This window comes from Coregonus clupeaformis, chromosome 14 (assembly GCF_020615455.1).
Source record: "Coregonus clupeaformis isolate EN_2021a chromosome 14, ASM2061545v1, whole genome shotgun sequence".
In the NCBI taxonomy this organism is placed as follows: Eukaryota; Metazoa; Chordata; class Actinopteri; order Salmoniformes; family Salmonidae; genus Coregonus; species Coregonus clupeaformis.
Window position 1 is genome coordinate 28080855 of NC_059205.1, and position 19212 is coordinate 28100066.

The window sequence follows — 19212 nt, forward strand, 5'->3', positions numbered from 1 at the left end:
CTCTCTCTCTCTCTCTCTCTCTCTCTCTCCCTCCCTCCCTCCCTCCCTCCCTCCCTCCCTCCCTCTCTGCCTAGCTCTGGTTCCCCACGCCACTCCACTCCCCTTATTGTTTCTTCCTTCATCTGCATAATGACGTTACACTCCTGACAATGGAGGGATAGAGGGAGGATAGAGAGGGATTACATCTACTTCCCCTTGGTCACAACCTGTTTCAGACCCACTCTATCACTCCTGGAACCTTTTCTTCAAAGACAACACTGCAATGTTGTAAAGTCAGTCAAGGGTTTCACGGTAAGAAATCTAACATGCTACTGTATCCACATACATGCACATAGGCACTGGCACAAATAGATGTGTGTGCGTGTGCAAACACACCACACACACACAAACACACACACGTGTTGAAAAGGAAGGAAAAAAGGGAAAGCCGGGGTAGATGCAGAACAACTTGACACTGGCTCGGTGATCCTGAACATGCTTTTTCTACAACACATAGTGATATAATAGTCTATAATGATTTAGATCATTCAGAACATGGTAAAAAGATGACTATTGACTATCTCTTTACTTTATTATTGAAATATTCACACAAGCTTTTGCCAGTCATCATTACTTACAATATATCATGATAAAACAGACTTCCATAATCATTCAAGTAAATCAACTACATATCTTAGGACTGTATGTTTCACAGAAATACAGGAACAATGACTGTTGGCTACACTCCTAGAAAAAAAGGTGCTATCTAGAACCTAAAAGGGTTCTTCTTCGCCCTTTGAAGAACCCTTTTTGGTTCCAGAAAGTACCCTTTTGATTCCAGGTAGAACCCTATTGGGTTCCATGTAGAACCCTTTCCCCAGAGGGATCTACATGTAACCCAAAATAATTCTGCCTGGAACCAAAAAGGGTTCTACATGGAACCAAAAAGGGTTCTCCAATGGGGACAGCTGAAGAACCCTTTTGGAACCCTTTTTACTAATAGTGTACTGTCAACATTAGAAAATCCATGAATGAGTAAGAGAGTACAAATCAGTATAGCAGAGGAGAGGAGAGGGGGATGGGGGCTATGCAAAAAAGGACTAACATTTCCATGTCCCTTAAATTAGGTGCTAAAAGCTGAGCCATCAACATCATGTTAGTGGAAATCCAGTAAAGTGCCAGACTAAACAATCTAAAATGCTCCCATACCTTCCAAGGGTTCTCGACCAGCCAGCCAGACAATACTTCGAAAACACAAAAAACGCCCCACCACCAAACACTAAATTCCACAATGCCAAATAAATAAATCACAAAGTCACGAATTGTAGTCCATTTTGGGTGATAGGTATGTCCTAAGGAATAGGAAAAGAGTGAGGAAATATCCAAGGAGGGTTGATTAATTCTCAACTGGTGTGTCCCCAAGCCATCAGCAGCTCCTTGGTAATTAAACTCCTCCACAGTATGGACAGCAAATACTCCTCCTTCCTTCAGTACAGCAGAACCCCTCTCTCTCTCTGAGTCAAACACACACACACCCAAGCACACACACATCCTCCCCCAGTCCCCTTGTCCCTCCCCTATGTTGTGCCATTTGCTGTGTGTTGAGTGAATTCTCTGAGGCCTCATTCATCTTGGCCCCTCTGACCCCCTGTAGTGACAGATGCTCTTGGAGGGCCGTCCTGCCTGGCCAGGAAACAAAGACATGGAGCAACATCCCCTCCTGCCACACGGTCACACCACGCCGACACGCGTGACCATCAGCATTTAACACGCCAACAACACAGGGGAAACCATGACACAGCAGGATGACACACTGGAGAAATGGAACTACTATACCATACAGTTCTTAGATTACCAAAGTCTAATCAAAATCACCCCCCTCCTCTTTCTTTACTTTCACCCCTGTCTCTCCCTCTCTCTCTCTCTGCCACTCCCTTTTTTTATTAGGGCCAATTTAGAGATAGGGCAACCCCAACCACTGGCAAAATGGGGACAAGAAGAATGTCAGGTCAGCTCTGTGCATTTTTTCCCTCTTGGCCGGGCTGGGACCCTGGCCCTACAGAACAGACTACAGGCCTGGGACTGGGATGGAGACTGGGACTGACCCCTGACTGGAGAGTTTTACCCCCGCTATAAATACCAAGGGCTCATCTGGTCAAAATAAATAAACTGGGGATCCACCGACCGCCACCACAAATCAACAGGCACTGGGTGGACAGATGTCAAGGATTATAGTGTCATTATAGCCTGGCTGGCTGGTCAAATGCCTCGTCATTACTAACACTGGGTCAATGGAGCGCTGGGGTGACAGATTTTCCGGAAACTAAGAAATGCATGATATGACTTAAAAGCATTTTGGGTTCATTCCGTGAAAATAAAGTATGTTATGTCATATCATGGCTAATATACTGTACAGGTAGAGACGTTTCCCTCAGCACATAAACAACATAACAATAGAACACTGTATTTTTCCAATGATATAGGGACTTTGGATACTTTTTGGGAACTAATCAATTCACCTTCTCCTCACCAGTGGTTTCCTCACACGGAATGTTCTAACTAGGCTTTTGAACATTCTAGGTTCTCACAACAATGCATTTGTAACGTTGCAATCAGATCCCGACCTATTGGCTGAGTATGAGAAAAATATAATACTCTCTCTAGCTCTCTCCCCCACTCTCTCTCTCTTCAGATCCAATGCCGCTAGAGCAAAGGGCTGTTGTGTGTCAGTGTCATTCACATCTCCACTTTCATATGACTTTGAATGCTAAATCTAAGGAGCTAACTGACGGCCAAATCAATCCTTGCTTACACTGCCTGGTTCCTGTTTTGGCTGCAATCTCACAATAGTCTTTGTTAATAATTTACGCTAGCCTCGTCCATGGAGTGACCAGTTTAAAGGTTACTATGCATAAAAACATTTCCCCAACAAGCCTGTAATCCCTATGTCTGGGTCTTGTTTTTTTCTAAACCAAGTTATTCATATCTATGTTTAAGTAAAGTTGCTGAGAATTTCTCAAGCAAACGAAGAAAATTCCCAAGTCAACACACAGCCACGTGACAGTAGAGAAGACACACTCCACTCCATACTTCGCACGGACCCCTTTTACACTTTTTCTAACATTGATATTTGACCTCATGTGGATGTGCCAATGACTACATTATAATTCTCACTCTTTAAATCCAACATTAGGGAGACTTAAAACAACCTCAAAAGAGCTATACAATATATTCACTATAACACCATCTGTCTCTTGTCTCCTTCACCTGAAACCTTCTTTACAACAGTCCATTCTTAGAAAAATGACACGCCTGAGTAAGCCAGTTGGTGAGCCATTCATAATAATCTTAACATTATTTTACTAAAATATTGGATTCTGAATATGGATTCATAATATAATTCTGTTATCCTGGATCATTAAAGAGAAATAAACAGACAGATGAAATATTAATTCAGAGGATGTTGATAACGACCATTTTGTTTAACTGTAATTCTTTCAATTTCATCTTTGCATAGCCAGGCAAGCAGTGTGACTGAGTGACTGACTTAGTCTTCAGTTCATTACTGCAGATCTAGTCAACAGTTGGTTTAATCTGTCCGTATAACTCTTCTCACCTCCTCACCAATGGTTATAGTATGTGGGCCACAGGCGGTGTGTGAGACTGCTATAAACTGGGACATTAGCCAATCAGGGCTCCATTACTCCTCACCACTCATTCATCATACACACATCGTGCATTCTATGCTGAACGTCAGGGTTTGTGTAAATTGTATTATTATACTACACAGCGTCTGTCTGTCTGTCTGTCTGTATGGACTCTATAGGCTCCAGGGGGTAGTCCATTTGAAACAGTTGTGGGAAAGAATGAAATAAATAGATGACTTGTGCACTAAGAGGAGACTAGTAACTTTAGTAAACATTACAGTTTCCTGTCTGATGTAAATCAACATATGACCAATCAAAAACTCCCATAATAAGCTTATTTCATCCAGACCAGCGGCAGCAGCAAGTTCAACCGGGGAAGAGGAGTGTCACAGTGTGATTAATCTCCCTCCAGCTCCCAGCAGCAGCTCCCTCCCTCCCTGACTTTGACACAGCAGCCACTTTTAAATAGACCCATTTGAAATGAAGATAATGAGTAAGCCCAGTGGTTTCTTTGGCTTCAAAAGAGCCCTGTGTGAGAAAACAAAAGAGCCTGGGTCTGAATGCTGGCCCTGTGGCCCTCCTTCCACCCATCCCTCACCACTGTATTGAGGGCCAGCCAAAGGGCCTGACAAAGGGGAAGTGGCCCTTCCACCCTCCACTGCCACCTGAGGAAAGATGGGTCATGTGACAGGGTGACTGGAGGACAGGTGGACAGGAGAGGGGGGATAGGGGACTGGGGGTCTCCTATCCCCTGTTGTCTTTAGATTCCAAGGGGGACAGGGGATGGTAGCCTCCATTTCTCCTCTTGTCTTCTAGATTCCCAGGGGGAAAGTTGCTTTGTCTTAGCTCAGTACTGACTCAGCTTCATTGGGTTGAATTGAGCACATTGCAGCTTTGACTGACTCCAATGACTGACTCATTATTACACCTGATAGGTGTTGCAATACTTAATTGATACAAGTATAACACGTTCAAAAGAAAATGTTCCGAAAAAAATAACAACAATTTGAGAATCAATCGAATGTGAACCGCAATATTGACTCCGTGCCGAGGTCAAAACATGCATTCAGACCTATACATTTAGACCTGATGTTAACACTATGTGGAGAGGGTCATTCTGCTTTAGCAAAAACACATCGAAATGAAGATACACTGAAACAGAGTCAATGACTACGGAAGTAAAATGTTATTGTAGAAGTGAGTGAGATGAGGGATCAGTATCAGGTTTGTAGGAGAGAAAGGAGAGCCGAGGTGTTAAACGGGACAGCGTGTCTGAAGACCTGCTGCATGAAACAACAAGATGGCAAAACAACAACAACAAAAGTCCCTCACCGAGCCCCGTTGCACCTTCTTCTCTCCCATGTTGGCTACCTCCACGGTGTGAGGTGTGACACAGTCACTTACTAGCCGGGTGGCAGCTTGTCCCCCTGCTATAATCCCCCTCCCCCTAGGCTGAGCCAGGCCACGCAAACAAAAGGCAGCCAGCAGCAGCATTCCAGATGAATGCCATAGCTGATGTCGACAACAGCAGCACAGAGAAAAGAAAAGAGAGCTCAACCAGGCCAGGGCCAGGAAAGTGGGACAAGAGCCTGGGGCTGTAGGGGTGGTGGGTGGTGGGGTGGATTAGCCAGTGGGGACTATAAAGGGGAGTGAACTAGGGTTTAAGGCCTGTTGTGACGGAGGGGCTGGGGAAGGGCTGATGGGGGGCTGGGGGAGGCGGACAAAAGGAGCATTTGGGCAGATGAAGAAGTCATCATCATTAAGCCACTGCAAGTTTACTGTCCAGTTATAAAAGTCATTTCAAAATTAGGAGGTTAGGGGGTGCGTGTGAAAGGGGAGAAGGGCTCAGAGTGGCTGAGAAGGCCTGGGGGCGGGGCAGATGAGAGCTGTGGCCTGTGGTTGTGAGGGACTCTGTGGGACTGGGGCGCCAATTCATTAGGGGCACAGCCCAGCCTTTGTGTTTGCACCAGGTTGATTGGAGTGCTGACCTTGCCTCCCAGCCTGCCTTGCACACTCTAATCTGGCTCAGTGGAGGATGAGTCTAAGGGTAGGGCATTTAACCTTCAACTAAATCCCAGCCTCAGCCACAGCAGACAAAGATCAGCATCATTTATTATCAAAGGCTTGCCTAAACAGCCGCTATTAGGACGGTATAGATGCTATACAACTGATACACAGAGCTGAAAAACTATGTTCTGTCCCCTTAGGAGTAGTTGCCAGCTATAGGTGAAAAGTCAGTTTTTGGTTATATCTGATTCTGAAGAGCATAGAATAGAATAATGTTTTTGGTTGACAATTTTGGTGTCATTTCTTTGCATGACAGAAAAAAACATTGAAACTTTTTACACTGTTCACCATATTGTGGGAGAAAGGGCACATTCTAGGCAGCTAAATCTAAAATAATTGTAAGATTACAACATTTATTTAGATACACAAAAATTCCTTATCAAAATAGAGTTGTAGGATCTTAATTTGATCACCTTGTTGCAGGAGAACTTTCTAGCATTGCAGGAAATGTAAAACTTGTAGTGTATTTGAGTTTAAAAAGGCTTCTGAAGTTTTTAATTTCCACTTAGAAATGTCAGATTCAACCCCAACAACAATTTTAGATTAATTATAATCCACATAATAATTCACATTTCCTATTGCTGCAGGATAAGTTTCCTGCTGTAGTAAACTGGCTTAAATTAAGATCCTTCATCTGTACCACACTTGACCCATCTTAGTTTTACTATGTTAAAGAGTGACTGCTGATGAAATGCAACTTCTCATTTTGAAAACGGCCTATGTGGCATCGAATCAGAAACATTTATTGTAGTGTCAAAATTGACTACAAAGTGTAAATAGGATAATTTTGGTCATAAAGTCAGTCTCGTCCAAAACAGAGATTTGCGAGATAATATGAAAAAATGTTATGTCATGGAATGAAGGGTACCGTAACAGTTTTCCTTGGGTTGGGTTTATTTAAATCCTGCCCACATGCCCAAAGCTGGCAGCACCCAAGTAATCATCAATTCGGAGTGAAGCTGCACGCAACCCGATCATAATGCCCATTGTCAACTAAGTTGACATTCTATATCCCTATGGGGCTAGTTAGGGACCATCAGTAAATTACACAATGTACATAAGACAACACAAAAAAAAATTAATAGCTCAACATTTAAATGAAAAACTCAAATCACCTACAAATTGTAGAAATTCAAATACGAATATTGAAAGCATTTAATGACACAACTAAAACTAAAAAAATCTCATTTACATTGTGTAATTTATTGACAGTCCCTAACTAGCCCCAGCGATAGGCTATCCAATGTCAAACCAACTTTGCCATGGTCGCACACCAGCTGGCTGAAGCTAATTGCCAAAAGAAGTTGGCTAACACTAGCTAGCCTAGGCGACTTCATGACACAATACCTGGATAGACTGTTTCACGTTATCTAGAAGGGTGAGTGACTGTAACTGTGTACTGTTTTGGCAGAGAGAATGTACAAACGCTTGCCACGTTCGAACACACACACAAGAGACACCCACATAAACCCCCCACAAGACAACTCTTGTTTGGCCTCAGTCATGGCCAAATCAGGAAGCTCAGCCCCCTTTAAATGTGAAAAAAAACATACAACATTTTCCCTTAGTGTTCTTTTTCAACAACGAAAATGTCTGCTTTAATTTAATTTGAGGCCTGGCAGACAAACTCAATCAATGTGGGGAATTACTGATAATTTACAATGCTCGCTGAGAAGGCCTAATAAAACGGAAGCCCTGCGAGTGAACCCACACTGCATTTTACAACGCTGCTGAGCCATGGCTGAACACCAGTTCAACTATCTGAACAAGAGAAAAGGACATAGAACCTTTGGCCCTTGGATTATTTTTGTATTTATGGAGTTATTCAGAGCTGCCATATTGAAAGTAAACAATGAGTTCCAGTTTACCCATCTGTCCTTAGTAATGGTTCTTACATAGGCCAAAAGTATACACAAAGGAAAAACAATCATATTTCAGAAATGTTTTGTTAAATTACAATAATATTTTTCTACATTTTCTTGGAAGGACATGCTTGTTTCATTTAAGTCTTTCTACTGTTAACAGTTCTACTATAGTAGGCCTACAACTGTAATAACTACCACTACATGATATGTCAAAGTACTACTGCTGCATAGTACTTCATCTACTACATAGTGTTATTAATAAGACTCATATAAGTTATTCACATTTAACCCAGATAATAAATAAAAATACAAACCTCTTCTTCCTGTACAAACTCACTGGTACCTATCTAATCACTCCTTTCACATAACAGGAGATGACAGGAGAAAATGAACATAGCTCAGATACTCACTTTAGTGGTTTATGTACCCTGATAGCATCATCACAGCTAGCATCTCCATTTGGGCATCTGGTCAACACCTCACTGCTCATCCCCTCCCTAAACCCTAAACTTTTAATGGTTAGTTTGACCAAACCCTGTCCTTCAATTGCTATTTAGACAGGCCTATTTGTTATGGGGTGTAAAAGGGGAACTCTAAAGCCATGGATCATGTGGGGTGGAGGGCAATATTATCAAAACACTTGGTCTTATCAGATGACAGGAGGGAGCAGTAAGGGGTCGAGTTCCATTTCTGTGAAGAGGACAGGCCTGGCCTGCACCACACCTCAACCACTAACTGCATTTTGCTATTATATCTCATATCTATCAGTATAGGATAGCTAATATCAGTATATCCAGTTGCACACAAAGCAGAATCTATCGAAGATGTTAACACATTGGTCATGATTATTGATTTTTTTCTAGTGCTGAGCGATTAACCGACATTTCGTTTTTTTGTGGTTATTAAACAACTAATTGACCGACGACGTCGGTTTGATTACTTGAATTCCATTTAGTTCTGATTTTTTGTGAGCCCAACGAACCGTTTCTCTAGAGAGAAATCAAATCATTCATTGAAAGAAATCAAGTCAAGAACTATGTGGTACGCTGGACTAAACAGAGTTTTCATTAAGCAAATGTTTATCCTAGTTCAGCTCAGAAACGTGGTAATTAACTACAATGACCATAATGGCCAGTTTTTTCCCAGCTCAGACGGATCAGAGAGGAAGAAGTGAAGCGAGAGGTTTCACTCTGGCCAAAATCTGTCCAAAATAAGCCCAATGCATTTCTATGGGCTTGATTTGGACCTAAGCTTGCCTGCCTTCCCGCCTTTAGGAAAATGACTCCCATTGTTAGGGCGGAGACATGAGCATCTCGTCATTATATATAGATCTCTGGACTGATATACTTTTACGCCTGCTATGTTAGGTTAGATACACACAGACCACATGAGAGAGGAATGTACACAACACAACGACGAGAGGGACAGAGACATTCCATGAAAGTATGCCTAATCTACTTTGAAGAAATAGTACAATTATATCGTCAGACAGCTCTGCAGCATACTTAGGTAGGCTAGCTAAATAGGATGACTAAAGACAGTACAGTATGGGGAGCACACAATGTTAGATGGCCTGGCTGGCTGGCTGACTGCTACTGTCTGAACAGAAATGAGTTGATTACTTTAATAATTATAAGGAATTAAAAATAATAAAGTCATAAAAAAGATATATACACAACTGAAATATTGTATAATTTCATAGTAATTTTCAATTTTTCTATTGATGTCTACCCAATGTGGACCTTATCATAGACAATGGAATATTTTCAATGTTTTGGCAATTGAATGTTCACGATTTTTGGCTTTGGAATTTCCATTAAAAAGCTATAAAATCATAGCAACGTCATTATTTCATAATGCATTTCATGTTTACAAAAATAATCAAAATCGAAACTGTGATTATTTTTTACAAATCGAACCGAAAGTATCACTCAAATATCCAGACAACCCCTTCCCTTTTAAAATGCTGAAAGACAGAGTATCTAACCACTTTTCAGCACAATTAAACTCGATGAAAAATGCCTTTCAAAAAGATACAGAAAGAAAGAAAGAAAGAAAGAAAGAAAGAAAGAAAGAAAGAAAGAAAGAAAGAAAGAAAGAAAGAAAGAAAGAAAGAAAGAAAGAAAGAAAGACAGAAAGAAAGAAAGACAGACAGAAAGAACAGGACACCTCACTGAATAGGACCCCTCCACCCATTCTTTCTGTCCTCCCCCTAAAGTCCCAAAGCCACCTTGAATTCATTTGAGTGACACATTGACAAAGAACGTCCTTAATGTCCTAAGGAAAGAGCCCTCTACCCCCTCCCCTCCTTCCCCCCTCTTTACTTCCTTGAGGGGCGATCAGCTGTATCTATCATGCCTCTCTTCCTGACCTCCAGGCGCCTCTGCTGCATCAGCGCTGACACACACACAAACACCACACACACACAAACACACCCCACTCTCTCCCGATTAATAATAAGTAGCCATGTTGTCCCTGGTGACAAGGTTCACACTTTAAATCCCATTCCCCCTAGCTGACCACAGCACAGCCAGGACCCACGGTGGTCACAGTGGCAGCAGGGCTTCTCCTCTCTTCTTCTTTTTGTTTTACCGGGACAATGGTGGCCGGCGAGGCCTTTGTCAGGCCCTGACACAAACACAAACCTCACTGATGAGAAAAGTGACAGTAAACCCATTCAGGCATAGTGGCCACTTCTTCAACTGTATTGATCCTGCGGGAGACAGGATATTTTCCCGGCAGATGTGCCAGTCAGGGCTGAGAGGAGCTGAGCTGAGCTGAGGCTCTCTCTGTGGGTCTTGGTGTGGATTGAGAGGATAAAGATGGGGGTTAATTAGTTACTAAGCTCTGAAAGGTGTTGATAATGGCCAAATAAAACACCAGTTAAGATGTGTTGTTGTTCTCTTTGATCATGCTACTTACTATTTCCCTCTTTGCTCCTTTGCAGAGTTTCTAAAATGTTAAATGGATGACACTGTTCATACAAAAGCAGTGGTTGAAACATAATTTCAAAACCTGCAGGATTTGAATAATACAGAATGTACTGTAGACATAACAACGACAACGTGGTTTATATTATAACCTCATCTGCACTCTGTCCAACACATCTGAATAGGACATTCTGTTGAGGGATGGTGGAACTCTTCAACCCAGAAACAGGCAGTTGGCTAGGTTCTAGTTCCAGTGCATCAAAACGGAGAGCGAGAGAGAGAAAGAGAGAGGGAGAGAGAAGGAAAGAGAGAGACGCCAGCTGAGATCCATAAACTTGCCCAGTAACAGGACTTATCTCAGGTTAGAAGGCTGGGAGAGAGAGGAAGAGAAAGTGAGAGAGAGAGTTCTCAATTGGTACAAAAAATATAGAGTACTGCACACACTACAATTACTTAGATTTAAAAATAAGCTGGACACCTAAATGAGGCAGTGAATGAACTGAGAGAGAAAGCACGCAGGGCATTCAACACCATTAAAAAACAAATTCAAATGTAAATACCTTTAAAATGTGGCTAAAACAAATTGAATGTGTCATTGAATCAATTGCACTTTATGGCAGCGAGGTGTGGGGTCCACTTGCAAAACAAGATTTGAAACACCCCATTGAAACCCTGAATGCAGAGTTCTGTAAGATTCTCCTACATATCCAGAGGAAAACTACAAACAATGCATGCAGTATAGAACTAGGCCAATATCCACTAATACGAGCAATTAAGTTTTGAAAACATCTCAAATACAGTGACCACCTCTCATATCATTACAAAGCCTTGCAATGCCAAGAGCTGAGCAAAGAAAAGTCCCCTGGTGGTCTTGGGGCTGAGTTCACAAACTTGTTCTACTAACACACTGAAGCCTCGGGACCAGACCATCCAATCAATCAGAATAAACCAACTTACAACACAGTCTAAACAAAACTATATTACCTATTGGGAAACACAAGCACAAAGCAAAATGCAGTGCTATCTGGCCCTAAATCGACAGTACACCATGGCAAACTATTTGACAATGGTTACTGATCAAAACCTTAGAAAAACCTTGACAAAGTACAGGCTCAGTGAGCACAGCCTTGCCATTGAGAAGGGTAGACACAGGAAAACCTGGCTCCCTGTAGAGGAAGGGCTGTACAACTACTGCACCACAGCAGAACCCGAGACAGAGCTGCATTTTCCTGACAAAATGTAAAAAATATAAAACAATTAGAGAGTGTAATTTCCCCAAATGTGAAACTCTTATTCAAGGTTTCAAAGACCTCTCTGATGAGAATAGGTTACCAGTCCTGTTGGGGGAAGACGCAGAGAGCTGTGGGTTGGCAAAGCACTACATTGCTGTCTGACATAAAATGAGGGACAGTGTCTGACAGACCAACCAACCTGCACATGTCCTCTATGCCATTGTTATTCTTACAGTTTTTCTCAATTGCTAAAACACTAAAACCCATTGGCTGAACAAAGTTCTCAGTTGCCTGGACTCATTTAGCTAATTATGCAGTCTGTTGTCAATACCTTAAACCATTTCACATGGTAAAACACAATTTGCAGATCTCACTTAGACTTTTCAGCAAAACTCTAAACACATTCTCATTCTCAAAACACATTCTGCACTCTAATGCACATGTCATCCATACTGGTAAACACAAGTGGCAACAATCAAATACAAATAGAGAACATATGTCATTGATTGAACACAACCACTCAAAATTTATTTAACCTGTTTCAAATGATGCGACACAACCAATATAAGCCAGTTTAGAGAGCAAACAGGTTGTTGAAGGTGGGAAGGAGAAAGTCTGAGAATGGATAGAAGAAACAATGTGAGAGGACGAGGACGAGTGCGTATGCGAGGTGGGCGACGAGGAGGAAGAGGAGGAGGAGGGCAAGAAAGAGGAAGAGGAGGACGAAGAGGAAGAGGAAGACAAAGAGTGGAAATATCTGTTGAAATTCGAGCAACAGTCATAGACCATGTTCTTGTCCATGGACTGACAATGAGGGAAGCAGGACTTAGAGTGCAACCCAATTTGAGCCGATTTTCTGTGTCCACCATAGTAAGGACATTCAGAGAAGAGAACAGGTACAGTATGCTACTGTATTTTTGTAATTGCAAATTTACTGTACTACACTATATGCAGCTGTTTCAATAGACATTTGTAAAGTGAATCACTGTATGTATTGTACTGCATGAATATGTTTTGTAACTGCACAACTACTTTTTGTAGAATTGCAAGGCTGCCACATGCAGGTGGAAGGACAGCTATATTCACTCGGGAGCAAGGGGCCGTTATAGCTGGCATGGTCCTTCAAGATAATGCAATATGAATCAGAAAAATCCAGGAACGAGTGATACAAGACAACACACACTTCCAGGGAATCGACAGTGTGAGCATTTCCACAATTGACTGTGTCCTCCATCGTAACAGGATGCGAATGAAACAAGTATACAGAGTACCTTTTGAGCGCAACTCACCAAGGGTGAAAGAACTGCGAGCTCAGTATGTGCAAGTAAGTGTACATTCAGAAACATTTACTGTAATCCAGATTGTCTACAGTACTAACACATACTATGTGAATGACATTACTCTTCAGTACATACAATATATGTGAATCAGAAGTGCATACAGTAGGCCTAATTGTCCTCTACAGTAGAGCACTGTCTCTGTACGACTTACAAAATCCTACCTACAGTATATTGTATTTCTACACAGACAATATTTGACTTGGAATCCTTGGACAGACCCCATGAGTTCATCTTTGTCAATGAAGCAGGCTTCAATCTAACAAAGAGGAGAAGGAGAGGCCAAAACATGATTGGACAGCGGGCCATTGTTGAAGTCCCTGGTCAACGAGGTGGCAATGTCACAATCTGTGCTGCTATCAGCAACCATGGTGTTCTACATCACCATGTTACACTCGGACCATATAACACCCAGCACCTTCTAAGATTTATTGCCAATCTAAGATATATTTTATTTGAGCAGCAGGTTCAAGAGCAGCAGGGTCAAGAGCTAAATGAGAATCCCATTCCCACCTATGTGATAGTGTGAGACAAAGTCAGTTTCCACCGAGCTGCTCAAGTAAGGGAATGGTTTAACATCAATGGGCAGTTTATGAACTTGTACCTCCCTCCATACTCGCCTTTCCTGAATCCGATTGAGGATTTTTTTCCCCTCTTGGAGATAGAACAACCCTACACCAGAATAAATCTGCTGCAAGCCATGGATTTAGCCTGTGGTGATATAGGTGAGGAATCATGTCAGGGACAATATTGCTTGTGATGTCGACGAAGTGCTCTGGCATGACCCAGCCCAAAGACAAGAAGAAGCACATTGATCATTTTTCATTTGTTAACAGTACTGACTGCTCAATAGATTTTGACTGGTTGCAGGTTCATATCAACAAAGAACAAGAATTACAGTATCACAGAGACAAAGGACAAGTTTGTGAGATGCAGGGTACAGTACTGTAAAAATAGGGGTACAAGGAGGAGGAAGAACAAAAAACAAAATTGCAAAGAGCAAAGCAGAGTAGTAATTTCTGATCAATTTTGAGCTACTATGATAGAACATGTTTTCGTTCATCAAAAGACAATGACGGAAAAATATGAAATTTGTTTTGAGATTAAAAATGTACTTCTCCCTGAGAACTGTATGTTTTGAACAATGTGTTTTCTATTTGTCGGTGTATTGTTTAATGACTGCTTGAGAGTGTATATCATTTTGATCACTTTGTTTATGATTTGAGAGCAGTGTTTGATTTTGAACACAGGTAAAACTGTTTTGAGGTGAATGTTTCATTTTGCGAGAGGAGTCAGAGGTTTTGTAAATAGTGCTTGAAGATGAGGTTTTGTGTTTAATGTTTTCAGGAAATGGAGCAAGGTTTCAGAAATTGTGTTTTAGCAATTGAGAAAAACTGTATTGTCCATTGTATGGTTATTATTCCCCTTGATTGTTGTTGTTACTGATTTTCCCATTGACAGTCTTGATTATATTATTATTTTAATTATGTTAATATTGTAAATGAATCACTTAATCTCCAAAGTACGCTTTGGCAATATGGACATTGTTACGTCATGCCAATAAAGCAAATTGAATTGAATTGAGAGAGAGAGGGAGAGAGAGAGAGAGAGAGAGAGAGAGAGAGAGAGAGAGAGAGAGAGAGAGAGAGAGAGAGCGAGATCAGCCCGTGCCCCTGCTCTTCCCAGGTAAATATTTGGTCACCTTCTTATCAAAGTAGGGAGCTGAGAGTTTGGATGCCCTCTGCAACCAGGAGAACATTATACAAAACAGTCAAAACACCTCAAAACAAGACATGGTATCAAGAACAAGATAAAACTAGCTGAAACGAGCCACTTACGATTCACAACATGGCAGTTTCTTGTCATTGTTGCTAGCTATCTGGCCATCCAGAATCACAACAACACAGACTTCAGCCCCATTGAAGCGTGCACATCATTTCCGTGACGTTGTCAGTTAACCCATCTATAATCCAAGGAAAAAGTCAGCCTCCCAGTTGGATGGGTTTATCTGTAGACTCATTTTGGTGGCCAGAGAGAGAGAAAAAGAGAGAATGAGAGAGCTGAGAGAGCGAGAGAGAGAGAGATACAGAGTGGGCTGACTGGCTGGGTTCTGGTCACCATGGCCTTGAACAATCTGTGACAGCCCACAGCAGGCTCAGCCTTCTGCCAGAGGCCCTCTCTCCCCTCCTCTCCTCTCCTCTCCTCTCCCACAGTCACACTGCCCTGCCTTGGTAGGCCTGACACTGTCATGACCTTGGGCTTAAGTACAAGTGTTTGTGTGGGGGGGGGGGGGGCATTGTTTGCGTGTGCGTGCGTGTGCGTGCGTGTGCGCTCGCGTGCGTGTGTGTGTGAGGGTCTGAGCATGGGGGCAGGAGCCAGGCCTCATAATAACACAGCTGCAATGTTGCTAAAAAAGTTGGTGAAACGCTTAAAGCACAGAACAGCTTTCGTCCCTCAGCCAATAAAAAAAATACAATGCCATGACCTTAGCTTTACCCTCGTATTGTCAATATCTAGTACACAAACTGTGCTTTGTAAGAGAATTGAGTGGACAGGAGTGGACTGTCACCTGTAGATTATAAATGAACTTCAGGAGACAGAAGAGGGAGCACGCCCCCGTTCACATCGATGGGGCTGCAGTGGAGAGGGTCAAAAGCTTCAAGTTTCTTGGCGTGCACATCACTGAGGACCTGAAATGGTCCCACCACACCGACACAACAGTGAACTTCCACAGATGCACCATTGATGGTATTGATGCACCATTGATGGTTCCACAGATGCACCATTGATTGTCTGGTACGGCAACCGCACCACCCTCAATCAAATGGTTCTCCAGATAGTGGTGCAGTCAGCCCAACACATCACCGGGGGTACGCTGCCTGCCCTCCAGGACATTTACAGCACTTGGTGTCAAAGGAAGGCCAAGAAGACCATTAAGGACCTCAGCCACCCGAGCCACCCGAGCCACGGTATGTTCACTCTGCTACCATCTAGCAGACAGAGACGGCACAGTTGCATCAGAGCCAGGGCCGAAAGACTGTGAAACAGCTTCTATCACCTGGGCCCAGTTTTTCAAAAGTTATTTATCCAGATTTCACCTGTCGAATTGGATTAAATGCATAGAAATATAATGAATAGAACGGGTGTTTTCTACTTGGATTATTATTTCTTGATTTATTGTTAGGATATTTTTTATTATTGAGTATTTGTATTGTATTTGTGAGACATTCTACTGCTGTGAGAGTGTGATTTGAAGGAGTCAGGCGCAGGAGAGTAATTCACAGAATACAGAGTTTATTCCGTAGGACACAGTTACGCTGGATAGTGTCAACAGCACAGGGCGTAATACAGGCGCACTGGAACACAATACAGGCACACGGGGAGAAATAACCCTGGCAATACAAAGTACAGGCACACTCATCTTCACATAAAACAATCAAGGACAAGGGGGCAGAGGGAACACTTATACACGGACTAATGAAGGGATATGAACCAGGTGTGTGTAATTGACAAGACAAGACAAATGGAATGATGATATATGGAGCGGCAGTGGCTAGTAAGCCGGTGACGACGAACGCCGAAACCTGCCTGAACAAGGATGGGAGGCAGCCTCGGCGGAAGTCGTGACAGTACCCCCCCCCTTGACGTGCAGCTCCAGCAGCGCGCCTCCCCCGGCCTCAGGGATGGCTAGGAGGACGTGGAGCAGGGCAAGCCGGATGGGGACGGTGGAAATCCGCAACAGGGAGGGATCGAGGATATCCCTCACCGGGACCCAGCACCGTTCCTCCGGACCGTACCCTTCCCACTCCACGATGGAACAGACAGAGTATGCCAGGGCCCCCTCGATGTCCAGAGGAGGTGGAGGGACCTCCCACACCTCAGACTCCTGGAGCGGACCAGCCACCACCGGCCTGAGGAGAGACACAGGGGTTAATACGGTAATCAGGGGGAAGTAATAACCTATAGGTGACCTCGTTGATTCTCCTCAGGACTTTGAACGGTCCCACAAACTGCGGGCTCAGCTTCCGGCAGGGCAGGCGGAGGGGCAGATTCCGGGTCGAGAGCCAAACCCTATCCCCCGGTACGGAGACCGGGGCCTCACTGCGGTGGCATTCAGCGTTGGACTTCTGATGACGCACGGCGCATTGGAGGTGAACGTGGGCAGCGTTCCACGTCTCCTACGCGCGCCGAAACCAGTCATTCATCAAACCGTAGGGCATCATCAGGTATTCATAATGCCCCGTGGTTGTGCATTGATTCGATCACTGACGGAATGAGGGGGAGAGGATAACTAAATCTTACCGTCTCCTTGTTCAGTGGTCAATAATCAATGCAAGGGCGCAGACCACCTTCTTTCTTCTTCACAAAGAAGAAACTCAAGGAGGCGGGTGATGTGGAGGGACGTATATACCCCTGGCGCAGGGACTCGGCAATGTATGTTTCCATAGCCGCCGTTTCAGCCTGCGACAGTGGGTTGTCACGGTTTCTGCCGAGGCTGCTCCTTCTCCTTGTTCGGGCAGGCTTCGGCGGTCGTCGTCCCCGGAGTACTAGCTGCCACCGTTCGTTGTTTCTGTGTTCGTTTGGTTTGGTCTGTTTTGGTACACCTGTTTCTCATTTTGTCTTGATTATGTGTCCTTTAAGTTCTCGTTGTTTCTGTCTTGTGGTTGTGTGTAGTTGTTCATTGTCAGCAGGTGTTTCCATGTCAGTTTGTGCTCTATTTCTGTAGAGAGTCCGCACTGTTGTGCGTGTTTTGTTTTATACGCTGAGTGCGTTATTTATCTTGTGCCTCCGGCTCTGTTTGTAGCCGTTCATTCTGTGGACTTTATTAAAGTATTTTGGACTACTTCTGTATCCTGCATCTGATTCCCACACCACACCTACGCCCGCTTTGACAGGGGTACACATGACTCCTGGGAGGTACAGCGTCTAAGCAGAGGTTTATCGCGCAATCCCCCACCCGATGAGGTGGTAACTTGGTAGCCTGCGTTTTAGAGAACGCATGCGCCAAATCGAGGTAATCGGGGGGAATGCGCACGGTGGAGGTACTGTCTGGACTTTCCACCGTGGTTGCACCAACGGAAACACCTAGACACCTACCCCGACACTCTTGCGACCACCCCGTGAGAACCCTCTGCTGCCATGAGAAAGTGGGGTTGTGAAGTGCAAGCCAAGGGAGACCTAATACCACAGGGAAAGTAGGAGACTCAATAATATAAAAAGTGACCTGCTCACAATGTGTCTCCTGGGTAATCATGGTGACATGTGCAGTAACCTCCTTAACAAACCCGGACCCTAATGGTCGACTATCAAGTGCTCTGATGGGAAGTGGAATGGATAGGGGAACCAATGAAATGTCTAGCCGGTGTGAGAATGCCCTGTCCATAAAGTTCCCAGCCGCACCTGAATTGACTAGCGCCTTACACTGGGGAACTACCATGTGATCGGGAAAGTAGATGGGTTGGGTACAGTGCGCAGCAGAGGGCTCTGAACAAGTGTGGGTGTTCGATACCTGGGGTGATGCCTCCCGAGTGGCGCAGTGGTCTAAGGCACTGCATCGCAGTGCTAGCTGTGCCACTAGAGATCCTGGTTCGAATCCAGGCTCTGTCGTAGCCGGCCGCGACCGGGAGACCCATGGGGCGGCGCAAAATTGGCCCAGTGTCGTCCAGGGTAGGGGAGGGAATGGCCGGCAGGGATGTAGCTCAGTTGGTAGAGCATGGCATTTGCAACGCCAGGGTTGTGGGTTCGATTCCAGTATAACAAATACAAAATATGTATGCACTCACTAACTGTAAGTCGCTCTGGATAAGAGCGTCTGCTAAATGACTAAAATGTAAATGTGATGCGAGAGTGCCCTGCCTTCCGTCTCCAGATCCAAAAGAGCGCTGACGACAACGTGTGGTGTACTGTCCCTTCGTGTGACACTGTCGCTGTCGTCCTCCGCTCTCTCGGATGGCGGTTCCACCCAGTTCCATCGGCTCGGGAACCGAGTCTGCTGGGGTGGGAACGGGCAGACCCCTTCCAGGACGTCCTCTGGCTGCCAGCATGTTGTCCAAACGAATGGCCATGTCCACCAGTTGCGCGAAGGACTCCAAACACGACGAGTGGAGTTTAGACCAAAAAGCTCTATTTTTGTCTCATCAGACCACATGACCTTC

At 44.0% G+C, this 19212-nt stretch overlaps 1 protein-coding gene across 3 annotated transcripts in view; it reads right to left on the minus strand.

The window, feature by feature from the left end:
- Positions 1-19212, minus strand: part of LOC121581061 (GREB1-like protein) — an 85185-nt gene that overhangs the window by 42539 nt on the left and 23434 nt on the right. The window contains exon 1 of one of the 3 annotated variants that reach the window (XM_041896424.2): positions 14896-15118. The exons of 1 other annotated variant lie outside the window; for it this stretch is intronic. The gene's annotated coding sequence lies outside the window, so the exon portion shown is untranslated. Of the gene's footprint in view, positions 1-1188; positions 1510-14895; positions 15119-19212 lie in introns of those variants that run through there. One more of the 3 variants, XM_045224777.1, reaches the window with a different exon arrangement.